The 14,255-nt window shown below is 37.9% G+C and overlaps 1 long non-coding RNA gene across 1 annotated transcript in view; it reads right to left on the bottom strand.

The window, feature by feature from the left end:
• The window catches only part of LOC107285360, a 114,489-nt gene continuing 100,234 nt past the window's right edge, over positions 1-14,255 (bottom strand). The window contains exon 4 of the long non-coding RNA XR_001548830.1: positions 1-23. This is a non-coding gene — a long non-coding RNA (uncharacterized LOC107285360). The remainder of the gene's footprint in view (positions 24-14,255) is intronic.

Below are 14,255 nucleotides of genomic sequence, written 5' to 3'. Positions count from 1 at the left end.
GTTCTGGTTCACATCTGCCTCTCCTGCAAACAACAAGGATGAGATATGAATACAGGCCTGTGAAAAACAGAATGTTAGAACAATGCTGCTTTCTTCCCCTTGCCTTGAGCTAGCTGCTTCACACAAAAACTATAGATTATATGCAACTGCAACAGATCTGCCTTTTACTGAACCAAAGACACACATATATATTAATTCTTTTAAAACTTATAAATCACAAGTTGGAGTGTATCTATTTATTCACTTGCAGTCAGCATTGTAAAGACAACGTTCCTTAAGTGATTGTTAAGGTAAACTTTTTCAAGAAATGGCTAATGATTCATAATTTAAAACTTAAGATGAATCACATTTAAATGTTATATATTTTTAAATTAAATTTCAAGGTTTTATGCTTTTACAAGATCCCATAGAGCTTCCTGCACATTACCCAAATGCCGAATTTCCTGATATGATTGATTTCCACCAATATTAACACAGGGTACAAACTAATACATGCCATTTCTTTAAATAATGATAAGGCAAATGTTGGTCCTTCTGTTACTTTTATCCATGTTCCATTTTTTCTGACAGTCTCCTGTTCTTTTTCAGTTCGTTATAAATAAGTAACAGAGCCTGACTGATAAACATTTGTGAGAACAAATCATCATTGCAGAAAGCATTTCAAGTTATTAATACCTGGCCTGTGGCAATAAATTATATTAACATTCTAAATGTACAATATAACATTTCCTTATGATTTCACAAGGTGTTCCTCATTTGGAACTGATAGACTGCTGCCCTATTTGCAGTCGTGACAACATCCAATCAAGATAGCAGTGGCCTTTTAACAATTCTGATTGTCACTCATATTTTAAGGAGCAACACTTTGCTCAATAATAGCTGCCAATTTTAATTGCATGAAAAATGGCATTAAAATTAGTTTTGCTTCATCACGACAGCTCCAATTAACGCTTTGGAACCAAATGCCATGTTCATTAATAATATTTCTGCCACCTTAACTTCAGCTACTTTTTTGCTGACTCTAAATGTATAAAATTACAATGGATACCTTAATTAATTGTAACTGAGCATAAATTTTGTTATACAGAAACTTTGAGGCTGAAATAAAAATCAGATATGAATACCTGCAGGCAGATTCTATGAAAAAATATAATTTTATTTGTTAATGCTAACCAAATTCTATACCATAATACACATTCATTATATGAGGGAAAGAAAAAGAACAATGAAGATATTGTGTCTAATTAAATGCACTAACAAAACACCAGAGCATCTGCATGCTAATATTTTTACTACAGTTGTGCTTTTGTAAGTGAATGCATTTAATTCTGGACAACAATGGAGGACATTTGTGCCACAAAAGGAGCTTCTCACAGTCCCAGCAAGAGCATCTTACACCGTTCTTTAGTAAAGAAAATATACACTGACAGTTTTTATTCTCCTATTCTTTGTGATGGGTGCGTAATTGGTAGGGTATAGCATAATGTGATGGCATAGTATAACTGTAGATATATTTACTGAAAAATGTAAGGTTCTCGTTTGCAAATGAAACTAAAATGGTATTCTAAAAATAGGTTTTCTACAGCCCGATCCACAAGAGGTGGGCAGCATAATCCAAAGGACTGTAGTTAGCCAAGCAATATTTTATTTTTGATGTGTGCCATTGTGCCCACAGTATAAAAATGACAATAAAGGTTATCTTATCTCTATCTTATCTTATGAACTGCCATACAGCCAAGCAACAAAAAATTGTCAGTACAGGACTAATTATGATGGGAAAAGACTTTGGATAATGAAGACAAGATGCTAACCACACAAACGTACCCCTTGGCACCATGCATATGGGTGCCTCTCTTGAGGCTTGGAGTTAGTCCCACCAACTTCTTTTTAAAGATACTTTATTATAAGAATTAATAATGAAATGGGAAGCCAGCTTTCTCTAAAGCAAAGTAGGAGCCTCCAGCACAATCTCTTATGAGACATTCTGATGAAATAAGAACGGTAGGCTCAAACCAAGTTTAATGCTTTGTTTGCAAATATGCCCAGATGACCAGATAAAATATGAAGTAAGCTGGGTGGTCAAGGAATCCTAGAGTCTTTTCTGCATGGCAATACCCACAACATGATCTCAAAATTCCAAATATGCCCACCAGCTCAATAGATTTGCATTCAAACAGAGCAATACAACTTAGTTTTTCTATGGATCAGGTGCCTATCAAAATTGGTCAGCTCCGAATACGCAGGATAAGAGAAGGTGTAGTACTGAAGTTGCTGATAACAACAATCCATATCAGTTCTCATGGAAAAATATATTTGAAGTATACACATAATTTAATATAGTAGCATAAGGACAGTCCTGCTACATCAGGCCATGGCCTATCTTAGTCTAACATTTTAGATGACTTACCTTGTCAGTAGTTGACCCTGCTCTTTGGAACATCCTGCCTTCAGACTTAAGAAAAATCTCCAATCCTCTGAGTTTTAGATGATCTTCAAAACATACTTATTCTTCATAGCTCTGAAGCTCCTAGGCTGCCTTAGATTGCCAATGGTTTTTGATTGTATTTCTATTGATTGGTACTATAAAGTATTATCAGCTCTTTAAGAAAAGCCAGGCAGGCAACTGACAACACAAGGACTACCTGAGCCTGCTTTATTTTTATGGCGTATACAGTATTAAGAGACTCTTGAAAGCATGCCTGAAACTGATGTTTCTTCATCTTCTTATAATAAACAGAACCAAGGTAGAGTTTCTTCTTTCTCAGGACTGAATTGTTATTTACTTAACCGTTCTTATCTTTCTCCTGTTCAAGAACATCTCTGTAAAATGGAGGGTTTTGGATAATTGTACAACTAGGCAAATATATGTTATTGTCAGAGTGACCCATCAGATGCCTCTTGAGTGCTTCCCAGAAAAAAAACAGAGACACAGCTCTCTTCCCTTGCCGTTCCCCTACAACTGGTATAGGGAGGCATGCTACAGATGGTTTACATAAAACCTATAAAACGAGATTTAAATTTTCCTCCTGGATTCAAAATTAGTCTGTCCATAGGAGCAATGATTACATCCAAGATCAATCTATGAATACAGACTTTACATTTCTGATGTTAACAAGAACACGTTCCACTGAATTGCTTTCGGTGTGGGTATCTGCTGTCTCCCTTGCAGTGCTATTTCAAGTTTCATTACAAGCAAATACATGGCATGGAAAAAGCATTCAGGAAAAATAAATTACTATCTGTCAAGTGTGGCTTAAAGATCTGGAAGAAAACTTCTGGCTCTTCACAGATTTTTTCACACAGTGGGGGAAATATGAACTCCTGCTGATTCTCCGAGATGAGATAGAAAAAATAGCCCTAAAGCAAGATTCTGTAGTGTACACCTAATGTTCAGCACGTCTTTGTTTCCTAACTAGTTTTGGCTTGGATGCAGGTTATTTAGAGCATGGTGTGGGGAGGGAAGGAGCAGAAAACAAAAGACTGTGGTTATAGGTGGTGGGATTTGCTATGGCAGTAATTTGGAATGTATGAAAAGCATGTGGCAGCCATCCATATCACCCCACAGGGGCCTTAAACAAATACACACATACTCTGAATCCAAGACTTTTCAACAAGGAAGTTCTATTAAAACACCCACAGATTTCAAGTAAATGTAATCTTTTGTGTTTCTGGAACATGTAGGTTTTTAAAAAAAATTAATTCTAGCATTTCATAGCAGAGTTCATAAACAGTGCAATGGTAATATGTATTTTCTGGGATCCTTTACCTGTAGGAGTTTGTCTCCTACTTTTCAGAAGAAAGCATAAAACTTTCTTCTGTAAGATATGCCCCAGCCAAGGAATGCCGCTTCATTTTGAAATTGATATTAAATAATGTAAATTNCCTGGGGGTCGCCAGCCGACATTGCTTGGCCGACGGCACCCTGAGGAGGCCCGCTCTGTGGGAGCGTACCGGTCTATGGGAGGGAATCTGTGGCAGAAGGCGGTCTCGGAGGTAACCAGGTCCGATGCCATGGAGCGCTTTAAAGGTGGTAACTAACACCTTTAGAACTTGAAATCTTTTTGGAAGTAAACTTACCAGAAAACTTTGAAGCATTCTCCTGACAAGAACAGGAAGACATAATTTTTTTTGAACCAGATACTATGATTTAGATATGGAATTTATCAGTTGGAAAGTATAATGAAAAATATTTATATAAATAAAGAACAGAGTCCTGTCAATTATGTTTTTTTTTCTTTCTAAAACTGGTTTTAGGATGGGGATGCAACTTAGTAATTTGGTATATGTTAACTGAAATTCCTATTTCAATATAAATGTTTACCTTTTCAGATGTTAAAACCTTGTTTTTATGGGCGGTTGTTTCAAAAGTGTGCGGGAGATTGGCTAAACTCTCTTTTTCCTTTGAAGAATGTAATTTCTTTTAAAAAGTTCTATTAAGCTGACGGAATATAATTATTTGCTGCTGTTAGTGTTCATGGTTGCTGTACTAATATTTTATACATTTACTATAATGGTTTTCATTATGGAAATTGCTGGGTTGTTTCTAATCTTTCCTCACAAAAAATAAAATAAGAATGATAAAAGTAGTAGTAATAGTAGTAGCAGTAGTAATAAGAACTGCAATATATAACTGCATTAAATTTTAATATGCATGGTAAGTCTTTAAAATAAACACTGATTTTTAAAAAAATATGGTACTGAAACAACTAAAGTGTATTAAAAGTGGTGCAAAGATGTAAGTTGTGGAAGGTAGTTAATAAATTTCTTTAATTGTTAAAAAAGTTCTAACTTTAGAAATAAATCATTGATTTTTTCTAAAAAAAATGTCATTTTTTTGCACATGAAAATGAGTGCAAGGCAGAAAACTGAGAATTTGAAATATGAAATGAAATATCCAAGGCAAAAAAACTGAGAATTTCTGCCGTTCCAGTTGGATGTATCATAACATGGCCTCAAAAAAACCTTCAAATTTATTTTGAAAATTGACAAGAATATTGTTCTGCCAAAAATCTATTTGGAGCCATACGAGAGATATAGGTAGTCCTCTACTTACAGTGACAATTGAATTTCTACTGCTAAGTGAAGCAGTAGTAAAGCAAGACATTACTGCATCGCTTAGTGACCGCAATCTAAGAACAGGGATGGTTAAGTGATGGGAGTCCCAGGTAAGAAGTGCAGAGCCTAAGGGAGGCCCCAGAAATCCCAATCTAAGACACACATGAGTTGGGGGGTATGTGCTATAATGCAACTCAAAGCCGTAGCTACTGTGGAGGTCTCAGTTGCCCTAGTCCAGCAGTGTTGTGCAAAGCCGCCACACCTTGAGAAGCCTCAGTTGCCTTATCTGGTCCAGCAGTGTCTCCCTATATCTCCCATCCCCTGATCTATGCCCTTCTGGGCACCCTATACAATGGCAGTCATCATCAGCAGTACCGGGGCTGGAGCTAAAGTAGAGGCCTAGGGCCTTCAGCAGTTTCAGCCAGCTGCCACTGATAAATACCATCTCCATCTCTCCACTGTGACCAGCCATTGCAGCCCCATTGTGAAAGGCTCCAGTTGCTCCCCCCCCACTAACATGAGCCCCACTGTTGCTGACAGGCATGCATGGCCTCTGTGAGGCAATGGCTGACTGCACCAGGCCATCTTTCTGAGGCCTTCTCGGCCATTCTCCAAGCCTCTTGCCTCGTTCCTTTTCCAAATTGCATGCCCCATTCTTGTGATCCTTTGGAAACCTTCTGGTTCTCTCCAAGACTTGTGAGAAAGGGGTGCGCTATTTGGAGAAGAAATGAAGACCGCAATTTGGAGGAGGTCTACCAAAACACTGTGACCAAAGGGCTTTTGTCATTCTCCAAATAACAAGCCCCTTTTTGTGAGTGTGGTATTTGAGGTAGCATTTCGCAGTGGTGGGGCTGGAGCTGAAGTCGGGGTCTCGGGATGGAGCTGAGATTACTGAAGGCCCTGGGCCTTTTTAGCAAGTGGGCTGCCATGTGACCAAATTTTGATCACGTGACTGCAGGGGCACTGCAGGGGCTCTGCAACAGCCATAATTTTTCAGGTCTGGGGTGTAAATCCTGTTTTTAAGCACCAGTGTAATATCAAACGGTTGCTGAACAAATGGTAATAAGTCAAAGTCCATCTATAGTTTCTCTCGCACACACCATATAAACAGACATATAAGTTAATCACAAATAAAATAAAAGCTAACATTAATATTTTTTGTCATTAAATTGTTGCATAGTTTCATTCATTTTCCTCCTCTTCTGGAAATATATTAAGGTCTGACAAAGGATGCTTTCCTAAGGTTCAAAAGTACAGGCAGCCCTCAACTTATGGACACACCCGAGTGCAAAATTTCAGTTGCTAAGCAAGACATTTGCTAAGTGAGTTTTGACCGCTTTTATGACCTTTCTTGCCATAGTTGTTAAGTGAATCACTGTGGTTGTTAAGTTAGAACCATGGTTGTTATGCGAATCTGTCTTCCCCATTGACTTTTGCTTGCCACAAGCTTGCAAAAAGTGATCACAGGATCCAGGGACACTGCAACCATTATAAATATATGCCAGTTGCCAAGCATTTGGATCATGTGACCATGCTGCAATGGTCATAAGTGTGAAAAACGGTCATAAGTCACTTTTTCAGTGTCGTTGTAACTTCGAACGATCACTAATTGTAAGTCGAGAACTACTTACGTATATAATGTGGGTGAAAATAGAAACAGCATGGTGGTGTTACAGCATGGTGGTGAATTTGGAAGTACGATTGGCTTTTTTATATTGACATATTACGCCCCAAATTTGGCTCTGAAACAGAAGCTACAGTTTAATTCCTGTATACAAACCAGAATTCTTGGTCAGAATCTGATCTTGGAAGGAAGTGCTGAATCCAGGAGCGCAAAAGAAATATAGAAGAATAAGGAAGGAAAATGAAGATACAAAGGTCATTTCTGGGTTAAGTTATGCCATTTAAAATTAATACCAGAATAAATTTAGTGTTATATTATTTGTCCCATTTAGCTAAAGGCAGCTACAATATGCAATATTAGAAATTTAACATCTAAAGTGTTTAAATTTGTTAACAATCACCTTCCAGGTTTTCTTGTAAATTGACCAAATATTGCAGTTTGCGGGGAATGGTCTCTATACAATGGACAATATAACAAATAATGAACAATGTCTTGTACGCAACGCAAACATATGCACAAAGGCGTTCTTCCAAAGGAATGTTAGAATACTGTCTTGTTAAAGGAAAGAGAAGGCATGGATTGAAAACTGAATTTGGTAAAAGCACGCTGAAGTTCCAGAAACTGGAAATAGCTGGCTTCACAATGCTCCATCTTTACTGAAATTTTTTAAAAAAAGTTAAATGAGAACCTCAAACTATAGACTCTTTTACCTGCATCACAATCACAATCTAATTCTTCAAGGCATGGTGAGAACCATCTGCCAGTGAAGAACTGCAGCTGTAGAAGGATGAACTCAGAATCTCTTCCTCAAACATTTATTCTGAGCAGTTTCTAAACTTTAATAACAAAATGAAACAATTGCCTACTTATCTATTACGATAAAAAACTAAGAAAAACATGTACATGGATAATATGCTTACAAAATCAGCAGCTACAGGATAAATTTCCTTGAAAGATTTATTTCAAAATTTTACTCTAGATACTTAAAAGTACAAAAAATAGCTATCTAGCAATCATTCAAATTTGGAGCCCTTCCTTCAGCTACAATTATTCTGATTTTGAAGTATGAAATCTTTACAGAAAGTACTAAACTGGTTGATACTCCTAAGAGTCTCCTCTTGTGTTAGGATATTTCTACCAGTTCATTACCACACAATGAACTACCAGCTTGCTCTGCCAGGTGTTTGAAGGAAAAACAAATGCAACAGTCCCTTACCAACTATTGTGTTGATGTACATCTTAGAACAGGTCCCAAAGGTGCTTTTTCAAAAGACAACTGAACTTTCTTTGCTTTTCCTTGAAGATGTTTCACTTCTCATCCAAGAAGCTTTTTCAATTCTGACCTGAGAACTGAAGACGCTTCTTGGATGAGAAGCGAACTCCTCTTTACTCTTCATCCACTTGTATCATTACCATGGAGCCTAATATACAACATAGCTAAAGAACTTACAAAAAAGCTTGGATATGTCACCCAGTCCATTCACAGGGGAATGAATATCAACTCCGCATTACAGTGAATAGTGAATGAATCTAAGAAAATGGATGTGTCACATTCTTTCTTATAGATAAAATCTGATTATTTTTGTCACTACATCCAGAGCAAATCCAGATATTCCCCACATTACTGGGAAAAATGTTACCCATCCATATTGAATCTGGAGGCTACCCAGAGGATGTGGGATTGCATATTACTGAATGTTCTCTGATGAAACCAAGAACCATTCTTGAGCCATCTGCCATTAATAAGCACCTTCTAGTCAAAATCATTCTTTCAACCTATACTATAATAAAAAATAGAAAAAGAAGATCTAGCTCTTATTCCAAAAGTTAACTCTGCTTATTTACTGTGCCTCAAGGCTAAGATATAAAACAAAGGGCAATAAAGCTGAATTTTACAAAGATGACATTGTGTTACCAATTACATGGATTAGAGATGGGTAGCTAACTATTACATGGGTAGAGCTGTCCAAACCAGCTTTCTGCCAATGCTATTTAGTTTATTGAATGTCACAGTTGTAGTGTCACCTTTACTTTTCTTTCTCCCCCCCCCTCATTTTAACCAACTAAGTGATATTCTTTGTAGGCAACCCAGTGGACTTTTTCATCAGCTGGAACCTCTTTCCTTATCTCCTAATTGTCTCTCAGTACGCAATAACTTTTGTGATTGAATCCAGGACCCACGATGATGATGATGTTATCCATTCAGTCGCGCCAATTCCTGGTGATTCTATGGGCCAGGTATCCATGTCTTGTGACCCTGCACTACTTTTTTGAGTTGTTCTATGCTCTGGTTGATGTCAGCTTTGATGGTGTCCAGCCACCAAGTTCTTTTGGTGGCCTGGTTTCCTTTTACTGCTAATTCTTCCAAGCATAACTGTTTTCTCCAGTGAGTTACCCCACATGACATGGCCAAAATAAGTGAGACATAGTTTCGTGATTTTGCCTTCTAGTGACATGTCCGGTGTTAAATAAGTTAACTAACTTGTTTGTTAGTTAGTTAGTTTTCTGTCCAAGGACCAGGACAACAAAGAGGCCATTTTGTTGTGCCTGCAATTCCCACTATCTCCTTTACTGATTTTTTTTGCTTGACTTCTGAGATCATATTATATAGCTGCTGCAAGCGGATGTTCTCAAGAGAAGAAGGACCTTGCTAAACAAGCTGGGGTGAATGACAAAGGCAAAGAAATAGGCAATAAAATCACTGGGGCTGACAAAATTACAGGTCTATCTGAATAGACAAAACTGGTAAATAAAAATAAAGCTAACACTAAAGCAAAACAGCAAGGGATATTAAAAAAAATATTCTAAAAATTATAGATAAACAAATGGAAAATATTGTGTAGCAATTTATGTTACAGGATGCTGCTTATAAACACTCTGCTTAGAGCTCAAAGCATTGTTAGAGACCCCACACACCCACTTTACACTCCGTTTCTGTTGCTCCCCTCTAGGAAGAGATTTCAAAGTATTTCTAGCAGGACTACCCAATTCTGTAATAGCTTTGTTCCCTATGCCATCCGTCTGGTAAATTAGTAAGATTCGTTGTTGTTTTTTTGCCATGCACATGAATACATAATCCGAACTAGACTGTGTTGTTTCTGTGTGTCATATAATATACATGGGTATATGCATAATTCTGTATTTATTTATTTATTTTTGTCATATTTATGTAGTGTATATTGACCCTTTGAGAGCTGTATGCAACAAAATTTCATTTTAATGTATGCCGATTAACATACATTCAAAGTGACAATAAAGTTATTATTCTATTCTATTCTATTCTATTCTATTCTATTCTATTCTATTTGTAGCAGACTCCATATTAAATCTGCCTTACCAAACTGGAACTAAAAAAAAAAAAGTTTAAAAAGGAATACAGCTGTGAGGGTTTAAAAGTAACTTAGCACATAACAAAATGTCACATTTTAATTTAATGTTTCTGAGGGTTACTGAGACGTATCATCAAAAGGAATATAAATTCAGTACACCATGCAGTAGGAATAAACTTAGAGCACTTTGACTTCTATTATTCCCCCCAAATACACACTTAGAACTTTCTCAGACTTTTTATGTATAATTTATGGAACTCTACATAAAAGGAACACAGAGGCTTTTTCACATACTGCACAGAGCTGAAGAATTATTCTCCCCAGAGGTTTATCAATGCTTAGCCTGAATAGCTTCTAGAAAAGCGGCAGAACTTTTCATTTCTGGCCTGTCACTCAACAGGGTTACACAGGTGTGTGGGATAATTATAATTTAATAGAGTGGTTTGATGTCATTACATTTAACAACAACAGAATGGAGAATGCCAATGCAGAAGATTTTATCATTTTAAAATGCAGGTATTTTGAATCTTCTATTATCCCTTCATTTGACCCATTACCCTTTCAAATTTTATTTTTTAATGACAAAAACCTTTAAAACGATTGAAAGCTAGTTATCAAAATATACTTGTTTATTTACATGATTTATACTTGTCCTTTCTACTTCAGCAAATATTCAAAATAGTCATACTTATGTCATCTTAAGAGCTAGATTCTTTCATTTTTGTAAAGACAGAGAGAAAAATTAGAAGTAACATTTACAAAAATTCAGTGAGCTTTTTTTCAGTTGTTTTTGTATCACTCAACTCTCAGCAACTCTTTTATTCAAATGCAGTATTTATCAAAAAGGAAAATTAAGGTGAGTTTAAAATGACACCTCTTCCCCAGTCTGGAATAACAGAGAGAAAAGAAGAGTAAAAAGAAAACTACATATAAAGATAAATAAAAATCGGTTGCTATGTCAAGCTTTCCCACACAATCATTGCCCATTCTCATTTTAGAAGAAACCAGGAGGAAGAAGAGGAAGAAAATTTTTTGGGGAAGAGTGGAGGATTAAGGAGAACAAAGATAATTGCACTGGAAAGAGAATGAGAAGGGCTTATAAAGCAGAATAGAAGGAAAAACAAGGAGAACAGGGAACTGAACAACAACAGAATGAAAAATTCTATTTAGATACTACCTAAACTCCCCTTTATGACCCTGTAATCCAGTGGTTCTCAACCTTTTTAATGCCGCGACCCCAACCGGTCGTAAGTCGAGGACTAAACTGGTCGTACGTCGAGGACTAAACTGGTCGTAAGTCGAGGACTAAACTGGCCGTAAGTCGAGGACTACCCAACCGGTCGTAAGTCGAGGACTTTCCCTGCCCGGGAGCGCCACGTATGCGTGGTTCCGCCCCCTGTGCCGGCCGAGGCGTAGCTGGCAAGCGGCAGAGACGGAGCAGGCCGACCACCAGCTGGCCCAGCTCAAGGGAGGTAAGGCACCCGCCGGAAAAGGGGAAAAAATGGAGGACAAAAAAAATGGCAGACAAAAAAAATGGCGGACAACCTTGCTTGGCGACCCCCGTGAAATGGTCGATCGACCCCAAATGGTGTCCCGACCCACAGGTTGAGAACCACTGCTGTAATCCCTTAATTTGGGATAGAGTCAGGGTGACTGGATGGAGCTGAGTGTTTACTGGTCAGAAGCCCTTCCTGACACCATGTGGAGTTTTACTACCTAAAGATACTACTTAAAAGGGTTAAAAATCACCAGGCAAGCAAGGCTGAGCCCAGCCCTTTCAAGTGATACCTGCAAGATGTGCAGCAATTTGCATGTTTTGCCCATTCACTTGCTTTGAACATATATTCTGTTAATTACAACAAAAAAAAGATGAACCTCTGCTCTCAGATTAGCAAGCAATTATTGCAGGGGGTGGGGGGGTGGGGGAATATAATTTGCTACTGTGCAAATGCCACAAGTAGCTTACTATTGAATAGGCCCTGCGTATCTATCACAGAAACCATACACAGATATAACTCAAGCCACCTGCTTGGTACTTTGGGGCTACGGGCCAAGTTTGTTTACTCAGCATGCGCCTATGTAGTGCTTGGGAAGACCGCTAATGATGTGGAAACAGCCCATCAAGGAAATTTGTTTGGCATTTCCGATCATCCAATTGAAAAAAAAACATTGGCAAACTTCCCTGGAAGCCAGTTTTGGGAAGCCAATGTTCAGAGGAAATGTTGCCATTTGACAAGGACATAAAAAAAAATCTGTCTTAAATAACGGAGAGGGAGATAATTTATAACTGCATATCTGTACCCATATTATGGTAAATGTCTCTTTTATGATTTCAAGCCTGAATAAATACTTGAGCTTGTCAAAGGGAATAAAACCAGCTGAGATAAAATTGCCCTTGGCAGACCCTTGCAGAATTCCTATTATGTCCTCCAGCATGTCCCCAAATACTCCTTTGGCTGCAGCACAAGGAGCACAGCGCCACAGCACACAGCTCCTTCTGGGTACTATTGACTATTGTATGGGGGAAAAGGGCAGGCTGATCTGCCACTGGGCCTTTGCTGGCTTTTCAAAATGTCTTTGTTTGTCAACTGCATAATCAGCCGTGGCCATAAAGATTGGAGACACACTTGGTTACTACCCCGCCCCCATCATTACATTCAGTTAAAATAAACTTTAAAAAGATTAGTGACAATCCTTCATAAAGGAATGTTTTAGAAATACCCTCGTCTCAGACCTGAAAATATAAAAATCAGCTTTGCTGTCTGAACGCAGTGCTTCCGATTTAGTTCTGAAAAGAGGCTTCACAGCAGGCGGGAACACATGGGCTGCATCTTTCTGCAACTCTTTAAAGCAGCTGCAATCCTCAAAAAAAAAAAAAAAGGGTGTATGTGTGTGCTGTTCCTGCTAAAAGAGCCAGGATAATTCTCCTATGTGCTCCCAAGCATCTGTTGGCAATTCTGAAGGACTGTGCGGCTCTGTTGAAAAAAAAAAGCACTAAAAGTCAATGGGTACAAGAGCCATTTCAGAATATGTGAATTTCAGAGCTGCTTACTAAATTGCAGCTGAGCGCTGTTCTCTCGCAGTTTCTCTTTCCTTCTCTGAAAACCCTTTTTTTTTTTTGCCTTTTCTGATTACAATGTATATCTTTTCCCTTTCAGGATCTACTCCTTAGGGTCTCTATTTGCTTACTGAGGATGGCTCACCCTTTTAGGCTATGAAATGTACTTAGTCCCCTCTAAAGGAGGTCAAGGAAATAGGGATAGGTCTGAAGTTTGGGAGCAAGATGATACCAGCTACACAAAAGACTTTTTGGAGGATGAACTATCTAGCAGCGGTCTACACTTTCATTGGTACAATGCTCTTCCTTTCTGAATCACTTACTTTTCCTTCTCTTAGCTATTCTGCCAGCATTTACGGTTTAATTCGTAGTCTTGTTGTGTAGACTATTGTTAGTCTCTAAGACGGTGATTCACTATGACCCGTGTCAGGTTATCGATGAACGGACTCTCATTCGGATTGATACGTCACTATAAATATAAATCCAATTTTTTTACTTAGGATAATCTTCTACAGCCAAAATTGACGATAGTTTTAAATAATAGTATCAAAGTCCTAAGTCTCTTAGTATATTGCAATATGAACTGGAGATAATGAATTTGCAGAAACCTCAGGGAATTCCTAAAATTTGCAGAAATGTACCTCAAAAATAAGGTTGATAAAGCACACAAGCATCCAACGATTGATTGTAATTTATGTTTAAATTATAATTAAATTGAAACACTTTGCTGATTAGATAGGCCAAGTCCATAAGACAGCCATGGCTAATTTTTTTTCTGCTGAGTCTCTTAGTCCTCATGAATTCGCATTTTGAGTTATTTTAATATTTAACAGAAAATGTATACAATGAGTAACACCTCTGCAGCACTTAGGCAGGCTCTTCTAGAGTCTAGAAGCACAATATTTTCATGGGTTTGTAAAGCAAAGAAGTAACACATGTCAACTCAAGAAGTTGTTAAAATATTGTCTCTGTGACGATTTCCCACTGAGCCCATTCCCTATGGTTCACATTCCCACTGCACTCTTAGACTCCTCTAAGATTTTTTAATTTTCCAAGGTTCATTTGAAAACTTTCTTCTCACCCACAAATAATACTCCCAAGGGGTCTATGACAATTCACCATAGCCAAGTCGCCACAGTCAACTCATCATGGCCAACTTGCCATGAGACAACTCACTGCGGGACAAGCG

Source organism: Protobothrops mucrosquamatus, unplaced genomic scaffold (assembly GCF_001527695.2).
Source record: "Protobothrops mucrosquamatus isolate PMUCROS unplaced genomic scaffold, P.Mucros_1.0 scaffold164, whole genome shotgun sequence".
Taxonomy (NCBI): Eukaryota; Metazoa; Chordata; class Lepidosauria; order Squamata; family Viperidae; genus Protobothrops; species Protobothrops mucrosquamatus.
The sequence above is the reverse complement of the archived record's forward strand: the minus strand, read 5'-3'. Positions and strand labels throughout refer to the sequence as shown.